General features: G+C 38.8%; 1 protein-coding gene across 10 annotated transcripts in view; it reads right to left on the bottom strand.

Moving 5' to 3' along the window:
* LOC135217586 (serine/threonine-protein kinase DCLK1-like) overlaps positions 1–13,789 on the bottom strand; it is a 368,329-nt gene that overhangs the window by 107,001 nt on the left and 247,539 nt on the right. The window contains exon 2 of one of the 10 annotated variants that reach the window (XM_064253607.1): positions 8,388–8,431. The exons of the other annotated variants lie outside the window; for them this stretch is intronic. The gene's annotated coding sequence lies outside the window, so the exon portion shown is untranslated. The remainder of the gene's footprint in view (positions 1–8,387; positions 8,432–13,789) is intronic. 10 annotated transcript variants of the gene reach the window in all.

Genomic DNA, 13,789 nt, shown 5'->3' with positions numbered 1-13,789 from the left:
TCTACTGAGATATCTCTCTCTCTCTCTCTCTCATACACACACACACACACACACACACATATATATATATATGATATTATATATATATAATGTATATGCATGTGTATGTAGAATCCACCGGCCACTTTTTACCAGACATTTTGTTTAAACCAAAATGCCCTCGTAACTTCTTTTTCTGATATCCTGGCCACAAATTCGAATCTCGGCCGAGCATTGGAATACCTTTTCTAACTTAATTTGGATCTAGGCTTCGTAGTGACGAGCGTTTCCAAAGTGTGAAGAAATCTAGAAGTTAAGAGGCACTGTGGTATGATAAACTTTTTTTTTTATACAAAGGATCCTTGCGTAATTAATGAATAATTAAAATCTAGTTATAAACGCAGAATTCTAAACAGCAATCTTAATTACGCCATATAAAACCAATATGAATAAAAATAACAATGAATAATCTACCGCTTTGGTGATACGACAAACACTATCTATCAAAAAGGTGAAAAATGCTCTGAAAGGATACATAATTAGAAAAACAATTCTACACATTCCCAGTCCTATCAAACCTAATCGCTTAAATATAACCCTCAAACACATTGCTAATTGCTTCCCCTGTTATTCACATATCCATAGTCTATCAACCGTGAAGGCAAATGCAGTGACCTAGTAGAGAGAGAGAGAGAGAGAGAGAGAGAGAGAGAGAGATATAATGCTGTATGAAACTCTTGGCCAAGATCCATTACACTCAGCCGCGGCACGTGAAACTTTTGGCCACAGCCCGGTGGTAGCATGTGTTGTTGCACAGCGGTGCCAGATTCACGATCATGGCTAACTTTAACCTTATATAAGACAAAAACTAGTGAGGCTAGAGGGCTGCAAACTGGTATACTGGAGGGTGGATGATCAAAATACCAATTTGTAATCCTCTAGCCTCAGTAGTTTTTAAGATCTGAGGGCGGACGGACAGACAAAAGGCCATTTCGATAGTTTTCTTTTACAGAAACAAACGACAAAATATCTTTAAATAATACGCATCCATAAAGTAACCTAACAAAGCTCCCAATTAAGCTTAAAGCTAGCCTCATCATCATAATTCATATTTATTTTTGAAGGTCCTTCTAACAACCCTTAATGCGATCACCAGGAAGGGCGCTTTTTATTTGTGTAGCTCAAGTTCATAATGGATGTTTCATTTCCTGTTGAAGAAAGTTTCAAAGTCCACAATGTCTACTTTTTACAGTTAACTTCGTAGCCGGGTAGAACTACTCCTATCATTTGCAAACAGAAACGAATATATCTATAAACATTTACTTCTATTCACCACAAAAATTTACTTTATGTAAAATTAAAACACTGCCTTCAAATATAAAATTCATCGCGATATATTTTAGCGTTTTTGGGCAAAGGCTATAATAATCACGGATATTATTTAAAGAATGTAATGAACGTAAAAAAAAACGATGCTTTAGTCTAAGAGAGAGAGAGAGAGAGAGAGAGAGAGGAATAAATTTTTACTCATCATAAGACCATACACATTTTTCGTTACCTACTTAACAAAAGGAAGAAGAAGACGAAAAAGAAGAAGAAGAAGAATTATGCACTGTTCTCCTGCCTAAACGGAGGAGCATTAACTCTTACATGAAATATTCATCCTCAATCAACTACTATTTATAATTATAACGAAAGCAGACACGAATAAGTTAGCAAAACAAAAAGGATTAAAGACAAAAAAAGTCCAAATGAAAGACGATTTAAAGCAACAGAGATTTTATATATCAAAACCTGGGCGTGGAAAAGGACAAATGATGCAACGAAATGGCAAAAATAAAAGGACAGGCACTTAAAACAAAGGCCATAACGAAGAAAAAGTTTATATTAAAAAAAGAAAAGATCAACAGAATATTTATCAAACTGCCAAATGGCGGAGAGAGAAACAAAGTTCAGGAAATGGATGAGAATATTACAATAAAGGCAAAACGCAATCCTGAAAAGGTGGATAACTGCACGCACGTGAAGATTCGTCCCATTGAAGAGCAGTGATTTTAAAAGCGGGATTTTTCGGCAGGGGCCTCGTTAAGCAGGGCTAATGGCATTCCTGACGTGGCTCTCCCTTCTTTTTTAAAGCTACCTTTCACGACCGCAACTCTACGGCTCCCCTTCCTGTGCGCCCCCCCCCCCTCCTCCTCCTCCTCCTCCGGGATGAAAGAACTCGGAGACGTTACCCTTGCTCCTCTTTTAGACTTACTCGAAGGAGAGAGAGAGAGAGAGAGAGAGAGAGAGAGAGAGAGAGAGAGAGAGAGAGAGTTGAATGGTTCCACACACCCCCCGGTCGTAAGGATTACCTTGCTCAGACCTTTCTTTTTTTAACTATATAATGACATACATTTCCAGGGAGTACTGATCATTCACGTCTCTCTCTCTCTCTCTCTCTCTCTCTCTCTCTCTCTCTCTCTCTCTCTGTGGCGTCTAAGTCACAAATGGACGGCACGTGTTCGATTCCCTAACCAGACAAAGAGGAACGAATGGACCCGACCCCTAGAATCGATCAAGCCTCTGTTGGCCAAGGCAGCAACTTAATAAATCTGGTTGTTAATTGACTGTCATGTGTCGCATCTACAGGAGAGAGAGAGAGAGAGAGAGAGAGAGAGAGAGAGAGAGAGAGAGAGATGTACTCATCGTACCATCACAACGTTCCCACTGGGTCCTTCCAACCCACCTTTCCACCTAGATGAAAATTTCAGGCATTTATATTCCGGGCGAGACAGCCAAGTTTCCGTCTGACTTCTGCTTATCAAAATCCAGGCCATCCACGTTGCACTGAACTTGAGAAAAGAAATGAATAAATAAAGATTCATCGAAATGAATAAATAAAGATTCATCTACCTGCACAAATGGAGTAGTACGTACCCTAAGGGTCTTGGGTCCTTCCAGTTATGAAAGTTGGGGTCAAGTTGGACTTCATTTCCTCGTCAGCAGATGATCGCTCCAAATAAACCCCAAAACCCCCACCCCCCCCAAAAAAAAAGTATTTTCACAGCCAGACTGAGAGTCGTCTTGAATTATTTAAAACTAACGTTCAAAACTCCGATCTTAAGGATACAGGAAATAAACATGAAAAAAAAAAAATCCTAAATTCATATCCGGAGTGAACAACAACTGATGAAATAACCAGCACCTAGGTAACCGCAAAACATCCTCGAGGAGAATAATAATAATAATAATAATAATAATAATAATAATAATAATAATAATAATAGCCACTTCATTTCAGAGCAGAGCCATATATATACATGCAGAGAACGCATATAAAATGAAGATGAACAAAAAATGATTTCTCGCTTTTCCTTTTGTTTAATCATATTCTTCTCTTTACAGTCACGTCCAACCCGTAAAGGAAACTAACAATGGAGATTCACCTCAACTGTGAATAGAAGCAAAATAAAGAAACACACGATTATTTGTTACCATGTCTAATACCATGAAGAAAAAAAGTAGGTAGTTATGCAATTTCAATAAGTATGCTCTTTCTCTCTCTCTCTCGTGTGTGTGTGTGTGTATGCGCGCGCGCCACACACAAACACCCATACATATATATATACACATATATGCGCGGTAAAGTTTTATTTTATAGAAAGAGAGAGAGAGAGGTAGAGAGACCTTACCTTACAGAGAGAGAGAGAGCGGATGGACATACAAGATATTATAATTTGTTGTAAAAATATCCGTTGCAAATATTTTTCCAAATTATGCACACCATAACGCGTTTGGTTTTAACACTAATACATAATTTAGATGTTCCTTATCCACTGAGGCCAACTATTCCAGAACCGTTAGAACTTCGTTCAAATGCTTTACGGTAGAACTTGGACCCAATGAGTCCCACTCAGAAATATAGAATATTCAAAATTAAAAATACATTGGAAACAACAAATAGTGGATAATCATAAAAGGCGAAAAAAAATTCGGAAACCACTGCGTACCCTGAGTGTGCGACACAGGAAAAGGTGAGGCGCTGGCAATCGTACCTTGGCAAGACTTCACTTCTCAACAGACAAAGCTTTATGCAGTACATTGTCAACAAAGCACTCAACACTGAACGATATTAAATTGTATACACGAACAGTAGGTCGCAAAGGACATACTTAAAAGTATTGTCGTTCGTGAAAATGTCTTTTAAGATGACTACATCTAAAATATTTATCAGATTACAACTTGTTTTCACTGCAGACAAAATTGCAGAAAGTGTGGCAGGGATAGGGCCTGCAATGATACACAGAAAAATGATAGGAAGAAGACTAGACGGGGAAATGTGAAGGTGAAGTCGATGCCAGTTCAGACCGAAGAGCCAGAATGTTCCTTCCACTTCAAAGCATTACCCAAGCGCAAATGTTGGAAGGGCAAATGGAAACGAGCATTAATAAGGGAGACGCTGATTTGTTTGGGGGTTCTGGAGTATCTATTTGAATGATGGCGGCGATCTGATGAGAGAAGCTCCGATTTTCAAAATAGGTGAAGCGAACAGTGTAGCTAAGCGTGGGGAAAAGATTGGGACTAGACTTGCATATGCTTGAAAAGTGCTAAGGAAGAGGAGGAGGAGGGGTAGACCTAGGAAAGCCTTCACTCGATGGACCGAGAGAGGCACTAGAAAGGAAGGAACTTCATATCCAAGAGGCCAGATAATGTGTGCAATACACAGGTCAATGCCGGAAGTGTGGGGGAGTTCGAAACGCTGCTTATGACCCTTCTGTGCAGTTGTATGAAATGGCTCTTGTTGCAGCAGTAACCGATGAGTTTTATTTAGCCACCCCCTATCAGGGGAAACGGCATAAAGTTGAATACACACATACATTATACATTCATATGTAAAAGGAACCCATAAAAACGTCAAAATATAGAAAGTACTATCATTCAGAGACTGCTCTCTCTCTCTTCAGGTAGAGAGAGGCAGCAGTCTCTGAAATATAGTACTTACTTTCTATATTTTGACGTTTTTATGGGCTCTTTTTATTAGATGGAATTCTGTTTTAACAACATTTTTTACCAGTTATATTATTATATATATATATATATATATAATATATATATATATATATATACATACATACATACATACATACATACCATACATACATACATACATACGCACACACACAACACACACACACACACCACACACACACACAACATACTATATATAATAATATATATATATATATATATATATATATATACACACACATATATACATATACATATATATACATATACATATCACATAATTATATAAATATATATATATATATATATATAATATATAGTATATAAAATATCTACAAATATTCTGCTTTCCGTAGAATTTTCTATCAACCTTACGTACTTATCTTCCCCTCGATCCAGTAAGCCAATATTATCCATTATCATTGTCACCACCACAAATAGCTATCCAGCCCTTCTATGAAAACATCACTATCACACTTCAAGGCGCTTCACTGAACCCCATAAACCGTGAAACTAACGGGCAAACGCAATCGGCTACAATCATTTGAAATGTTGATGGTGATAAATGAGAGAGGGGCATAATGAGTCCTGGCAGGGTCAAGTGGTGCCATGTGAAGTGCCCCAGATCCCGGTGCCACCCCTATGACCACTTTATCCCGGCCGAGAACTCTCTCTCTCTCTCTCTCTTTCCTCACCTCTCCTCACCTTTCTCTAAAGATCACTCATGCCTTGAGTGGCTGAATCATCGCCTCTGAGACAGACAGGTGCCTTTAGTTGTTTCGTGTTTTTTTAAAAGAAGTTATATCCTTGTTGTTATGGTTATTTCTGTCAAAATAGAATGGGTCACAACGTAAAACTCTATTCCCAGGATTTACATTATCTTTGCGACAACCTGATATATAGAACAAACACGCAAATCACAATACGTTGTGCACTGTACATACTTATCATAATGTCTGTTCACAATTACGCAATTATCGATGTAAAACATAAACATAATATTATCAAAAGAATTGTTCGAATCTTCGGAAGGCTTGACCCAGAAGGGTAAAACGTTCAAACTTGCGGTTTCTCGGGGATGAGGCTGCTAATCTCACGCTCTTTTTCTTAACCCCAACAGACGCTGAAAGCTATCTAGTACAACTGGGTGAATTTGTGGCCGACAGGTCGGGATCAAATCTCCGTCCTAACGAATATGTTCAGAGAGACTGCAGTACCACTCAGTCATGGCACACACACACACACACACACACACACATATACATATATATATATATACATACATGTAAACATACCTTGAAAATCGTCGAATCTAAAGTACTGCATCCGTATATCCTTCCCAAAACCATAAGAATATAATCAAAATCCAAGCTAATCTTAACGGTGTATTATTTTGCTTTCAAAATTGTGGCATTGAGCTTTAATAGCCTAGTATGTATGTATGATTATTATTATTATTATTATTATTATTATTAACAACTATTTCTCTCTATGAAAACTATCAAGATCTTTTGGCTCTTCAATGACGAACGTCTAAACAACTTACAGACTGGTGAATGCTTGCTCCCCATCCCCTGTCCGTTCTCTCTCTCTCTCTCTCTCTCTCTCTCTCTCTCTCTCTCTCTCTCTCTCTCTCTCTCTCTCTCTCTCTGTGTAAACAACTTGACCTTTCGCCAAACTCATCAGATTATTTTTGGAACTTCAAGAAATACCTAAGCACAAAATCACGCATAAATTGCTACTGATACTACTATTGAAACATTAACATTAATAGTCAAGCTATTTTAATCGTTTCATATGAATAAAACCTATGGGTGAAGTTCTGATATAACCTGGAAATAGATTTCGGTTGGTTTATTTCAGGATTATTATAATTATACTACGAGACTTTAATGCTTGAAGTTTTCAACGACAGCAAATACAGTGACGACGGCCATTGTAATAAAAACTAACAGAAACGTCATGCAAACAAAATATACAAAAGGGAAATCCGGAAATGGAAACATGAAAATGATTCAGCCAAGTACATTCGCTTTAGACCACATAAATGACGCTCCAAGCAACAAGCATCCAGACTCCAGAGTGAGGTTACGTAACACTGTCTCTCCTAAGAACTGTAGCTATTATACTCCGAGACTGCTCGTGGAACTGCAAGTGCGTCCCCCACCCCCATTCCCCCAGCCAAACCTACCCCGCTCTCACGCACCCTCCATTACGAATCTAATGTCCCCGCAATTATTCATGGAAGAAAAGGGCCAAAGAATTGACTGAAGTCGAGATGGTTTTGATAAATTTCGTTCTTCCCACAAAGTCCGGACCCAAGTGAACACCATTTTTGCAAATTGTCATCTCTGCCAATTACCTCGAAGATATATTTATTTTAACATGGAGGAGTGGACAACGATGTAAACTGCACCTTTATCCGGACAAGGAAAGGTATCTGGCCTCAACGGAGGCTATCGAAGGTGGTTAGTTTGTTTTTTGGTTTACACGAAGCTAGTTTCATACCAGCAATTCCGGTAAGGTGGTCAAGAGATAAATGCCCTCGCAATAGACCTGTAAATTCGGACTAACCTACAAAGACGAGACGGAGCAAAGGCTACAAAAATGACGCAAATACAGGTCTTCTATTTGCTGTCAGGTAAGTAATGGATGATAATAAAAGATGCGATATAATATGACGATAGTCCTCGAGCCTTTTCGGAAAGTGGGGCAATACATTACCGCGAGTTATTTAAAACCAATGCAAATACTCTGTATCATCATAACTGGATTATTCATTCATAAATCATGATCATTCTTCGAGGCTTCATTATAAATTATGTGTAAACTCAAACCTTCTCATTTTATTTCATATTTGGCGGATTGATATCACGAGGAATGTAACTAGAGACATTTTATTATATATTTGAATATCTGATGAACCAGGTAATGGAATTCTCAAGCTTATAGATAATAAATACTAATTTTTCTTTCCCGCGGACCCATTTCACGTTCATATCCACCACAGTCGGTTTGAAAGAAAATGTCTTCAGTGAATGTTCCTTCCAAACTAATTTTCATCTTCAAAGCACCGATTGTGGTTGTGGACAGTTGTTTGCATTGATTCACATCCGGGTAAAGCACGCATCTCTGTAACAGTATAATCAATAATATCAACAATAATGAGAGACAGCTGCAGCTTTTTCCTTTGTGCCCACCCATCTCTATTTCTTCACCGTTCCTTGCTGGAAGTGTCCTTGGCTTCCTTTATAATCAAAGGCTCTAATCAGATCCCAGATGCAGACGGACGCTAATCACTATTACTAAGCCATTCATCTGAAGACCCTTATTCGTATACAAAGAGAGCGAACGACACACACTGAATAGAAACAAAATAACTACGGTAGGGGTCTTACCTCCCGTTTGTACCATTACACTGAGGTGTCTGGCTGTTTCATACCTGAAAAGAAGAAGAAAAATCTGTTTATATATCGAATGTATTCGACTGGTGTTGTTCCAACCAAACAGTACACATCCGAGCAAGACTGGGTAAAAATAAATTAGTACATAGTTCCTTCAAACTGTCAAGCAGTGCGTCTGAACATTTTATATCAGGGGTCCTAAAAACTCATACATTCATACATGAACAAATAAGTTCTGTAAACTCAGATAAAATTATGATAACGAGTAATTATGACGTGCCGGTGAGCGGTATGTGTATATCAATTATTTGTCTTTACGTTCGGTTCACTGAGGATAATTAAGCACTTCTCTCAGTGTTGCATACTGCACTTCAGTGCGCTGTGTGCGTGTCCAACGCTCTTTTCATAATCCTTGAGAATATTAATTCGCAAGGGGGGGGGGGGGGGGGGGGTAGAGGAGGTGGTTACGCCTTGCCGTCATCTACAGTCATTAACAGTAGCAGTGTAATTTCACCTTTAATTCGTCTCTGCAAAAAAGTGTTTTTCCAGGTAATAATATGTGGCCACTAGAGCATGAGTACAGCTACATAGGACAAAAACTTCACCTTATAGTAATGAAGACGTTGGTCACGTTCATTTCCATAATAATAGTATTTGTTGTAGCAACTCTGATTAGCAAACTTGCAATACACATCAAGTCTACGTGTACAGACCTCAACTCAGGATGCCTATGGGAAATGTCACATAATGACACAAAAACATCTTCACGGTTGTACTTCAGAACTGTTATCGTATGCAGAGACAGGCAATGAAAATAGCACATGACGGAAACTCCCAATGCTACTGGAATGCAAACATGAAAAAGAACATGGAACAGGAAGAAACAGTTAACGTGAAAATATGGTGTGACGTTCCAAAACTTTTTGAAAAAGCATTCTATCTCATTCAAAATAATAAACAAAACAGCTCGTTAACTGACACCTTCTTATGCATTTCTGAGCAAAGGGAAGTTCCCGCTCAAGCCGGAGCGTCACGCACAGCGCTCACGTGAGGAGGAGGACCACCCCACAAGTCAAGTTCGTCGTCGGAGCAACCCCTCATCAGCCTCCATGTTTTGTTTGCCGGACTAATAACCCCAAGACAATCTGAAGGAGTCGTTGGGGGTTGTTCTTCATTATCTCCAGAAGAAAGGGCCCTCCAGGCTACACCAGGACTGACTTGTACTTCGCCATTGCAGGCAGACGAGCATGAAAAGCTAATAGCAGACTGCTTCCGCATCTAAGTGGCTTCAATTATCTTTAGCGCTTCCTCCCAACAACCCTCCCCCCCCCCCACCCCCATCTCTCTCTGCCCCCCCCCTCGTCTCTCTCTCTCTCTCTCTCTCTCTCCAGACTGATCGTGAGAAAATCTTCTCCCTCGCCTTTGATGCACACCGCTGATAATGATTCAACGCAGAAGAAGGGAAGTGTTCAACTTGCTCCACGAAGTACAAGAAGTAAGGCTTCATTTAATGGTTGTTTTTAAACAGAATATAACATACGTGCAAGCCTAAATAACATGCTTATTTCCTCGTAAGAAAGTATGACGTCACAAATAAATAACAGAAGTATTCAAAGCCCACTTACAGTTTTTCAACGTAATTTAGATAAGACTAAATGTGTATCGTTTTCCTTTCCAGTAATATAACGAACTTTACTCAAGAGCATGATTTCTGGCAGGCAAGCTCTTGTTCAGTGTCCACCATGTCACAGTATTCTATTTTCTCCCGAAACCTCTCTTTCTACAGCGATCATTCAGTTCATGTATTATACAAGAACAAAGTAACTCAATGAAAGTCAGCTTCAAACAAGTGTGACCAAAGACATTTAAAAAGCGAACGCGGCATTAATATGAGCAAACATGCAAGAAGAAAGGCTGTATAATGAAAAAGACTACAGAATAATCGAAAAGAAACTTGAATCTAATTAAGCTGAAAAATATGAAGCAGAACATTCAACTAAAATTATATGTATTTCAGGACCTTCGCTGATCCCACAAAAACAGAACCGTACAAAGATAGCTACAAGCAAACGGTCAAAGCAGGATATAAACTCACCTACGAACTCTAAAGCAACAACAGAAATGAAAATTGCATATTTTTATAGGATTTTAGGCCTAGATGCAGAATGAAGCACTTGCAAGAATTTGCCTGGCGTCACAAGGTCAATTCTTTCAAATTAGAAAAACTCTACTACAAAGAACCTCATGATAACTCTCAGAACTCAGATGAATAGCAGGGTTACAATAGAATACAGAATTTAGGCCAAAGGACAAGCGCTGGGACCTATGAGGACATTCGGCGCTGAAACGGAAAGTGACGGTAAAATTTAATGTTTGAAATGTGTAACAGGAGGAAAAGTCACAGTTGACACCATGAATCAGTTGTTAGGAGAGGGTGGAAAGTAAGATGGTAGAAAGAGAATATGAACGGAAGAACAGTAAAAGGAATGAAAGGGGGAAGAGCAGAATTACAAGTGAAAGCCACTTGATAATCAAGCAGGGAAACAAACCGTCATGGTGACCAATTGCTGTACATCTTTCTTAAGAACCCAATTATTACTGAATAGAAAAACAATAGCACTGACATTCCTTTACAAAATTTTAGGGTCAAGCATTAACCCAGATATTTTCAAATAATGGTATCATCATATGCGACACTCCACCTTCATAAGCCTAAAAAACTGCCAACTGATGAAGACTGACCGAAAATTAATGACAGCCCCATCTGGGGTCTGGTGGGCAAGAATGTCCAATACAATTTCGTCATAGGCTTCATTACGGGATGGACTTACAAGGACCAGACCTGGTCACACAAGTTCCAAGAGTAACGTTTATCCTAAATACCTCCTTCCCATATTAAACAAACTGATATGCCGAGCTAATCCCAAAGTCTCAGAAGAATGAGTGACGTAAATCATCACATAATCCCACATAAGAATTTGCAGTGAATCGTGTTTTTATTCTTCTCTTAAAGTGCAGAAGTTACATCGCAAAAGCATAGTAAAATACACAAGCAAGCTCACACGCACACAAAACACACACACACACATATACTATATATATATATATATATATATATATATATATATATGTGTGTGTGTGTGTGTGTGTGTGTGTGTGTGTGTGTGTGTGTGTGTGTACACGCACGCTCACATTAACCCATTTTCGCTACTAATGCGTGGCAGCAAAAACAATGAATCAACTCCCACAATTCATACTTTAACTTCTGAATTATAATATAGAATATACATTCTAAAATATATCTACCTGAAGGAGAGAGAGAGAGAGAGAGAGAGAGAGAGAGAGAGAGAGAGAGAGAGAGAGAGAGAGAGAGAGAGAGAGAGAGAATGTTTAATCACAAAACCAAGAGAATATATTCAATGTAATAAACATAGTACGATATCAATGAGGAGTACGACTTCAACGGCCATTTCTCTATATAAAACCTAATTGAGGAGTATTCAGTACATTAAGCAAACACAATGAAACTTCGTCCCCCTCCCTCCCCCTGCCCCCGTCAATGTTACGATTAAAGAGAGCAATTACGTTCCCAGCGGTACTATGCAAGTTGATGAAGTAATCGTTTTCTGAGCTTCATAAAATCAGATTATAATGAGACTTATAATTTATTCTCGCAACGTACTTCTCAGAATAAGCCCTAGTCGGGGTCGCTGTATCTAATCTTATAATACTAACAATGCTCCATTTTTATTACTTATTATTCTAGCATATCGCAATATCAAAGCTTTAGAATGAGGAACCAAATTTCTAATAATTCTGCCTTCATTTATGTACAGAAATCCCAAGATCTTCCTTCCAAGGTGTTGCTCAGCTCCAGTCATCACATCATGAACATCTTGATGTCAGAAGACATAAACTCTCTTAACAGACGTACTTTTTAACGTCGGACACTTTTGGTTCCGTTTGCAACACGCAAATGATAAAAGAAAGAAAGACAAGTAAAAAAATGCGCCGAAGTTTCTTCGGCCCAATCGAGTTTTCTGTACGGTGTATAATGGCTGTATGAAACTCCCAGCCACCATAAAATTTTCAGCCACAGTCCGGTGGTGGTCTTTGTTGTTGGCACCTATAGCGGTGCCACACTCACGATCATGGCTAGCCTTAACCTTAAATAAAATTACAAAAACTACTGAGGCTAGAGGGCTGCAATCCATTTGATGAATGGAATGTGGAAGATCAACATACCAATCTGCAGCCCTCTAGCCTCAGTAGTTTTTAAGATCGGAGGGAAGAGAGGAAAAGTGCGGCCGGACAGACAAATAGGCATCTCAACCATTTTCTTTTACAGGAGACTGAAAAAAAGCTCTTCTGTCGCCAGACGTCTATGAGTAACGAAGGCGTCACTAGACCAACGCATTCTGCAGTTCTCTTTGAAGAGACTTCGGTGGGGAAGGAATTTGGTCAGCGAGAAGAATCTGAGTCTGAGGAAGAGGCGAAGAAGAAGAAGAAGAAGAAGAAGAAGAAGAAGAAGAAGAGGTACAGAAAGGCTCGACCGACGGCAATACTACTTTACGAGGCACTTAACCCCGACAACCCCTGATGAGGTGAACCCGGAACCTCTCTTTTTTTTAAACCCCGAATCTATGGGATTCGCATACAAAAACAACCATTTTTTTAAACCCCCAGTACATGGGATTAGGATAAAAAAAGAACCTTCAGGTAACCGATAAAATCATAACAATAAACCGCTACTGTATGGCGGTAATCAAAAAATTATTTTGGAAAGTCGTTATACGTAATGGAAATTCGGTAACATGATAGTTCTAGAGAGAGAGAGAGAGAGAGAATGTTAAAGTATCTTTATCTCCCCTTTTTAGTTTTCTGTAAAATAAAACTATTGTGTCGGCTTGGTCTGTCCGTCCGCCCTCAGATCTAAAACAACTACTGAGGCTAGAGGGCTGCAAATTGGTAGTTTGATCATCCACCATCCAACCATCAAACATACCAAATTGCAACTCTCTAGCCTCAGTAATTTTTATTTTATTTAAGGTTAACGTTAACCATGGATCGTGCTTCTGGCAACGCTTTGAGGAGGCATGGAACTCACCATCACTCTACCGCATCTGCTAAGCAAATGGAGAGCTGCCGGTCATAGATGATGGTTTTATATAGCATTAATAGTTGTACAGAAAACTCGATTGCGTTTACTCTTTAAATTTCTCATCTACTTAAAAAACCTAAGTATTTTCCGTTAAACGTAATATACTTTAGACTTTCTTCTGCCATCTGACAACCAGTATTCTTCTTAAAGCATTTCTTTTCAAATGAGTTAAGATGTTTTTGGATATAACAATACAGATCGTACTAATGTATGATGTTATTGTCGTAAATCTCCA

The sequence above is a fragment of the Macrobrachium nipponense genome, chromosome 19 (assembly GCF_015104395.2).
Source record: "Macrobrachium nipponense isolate FS-2020 chromosome 19, ASM1510439v2, whole genome shotgun sequence".
NCBI lineage: Eukaryota > Metazoa > Arthropoda > Malacostraca > Decapoda > Palaemonidae > Macrobrachium > Macrobrachium nipponense.
Note: the sequence above shows the minus strand (reverse complement) of the source record. Positions and strands in the feature narration are given on the sequence as shown.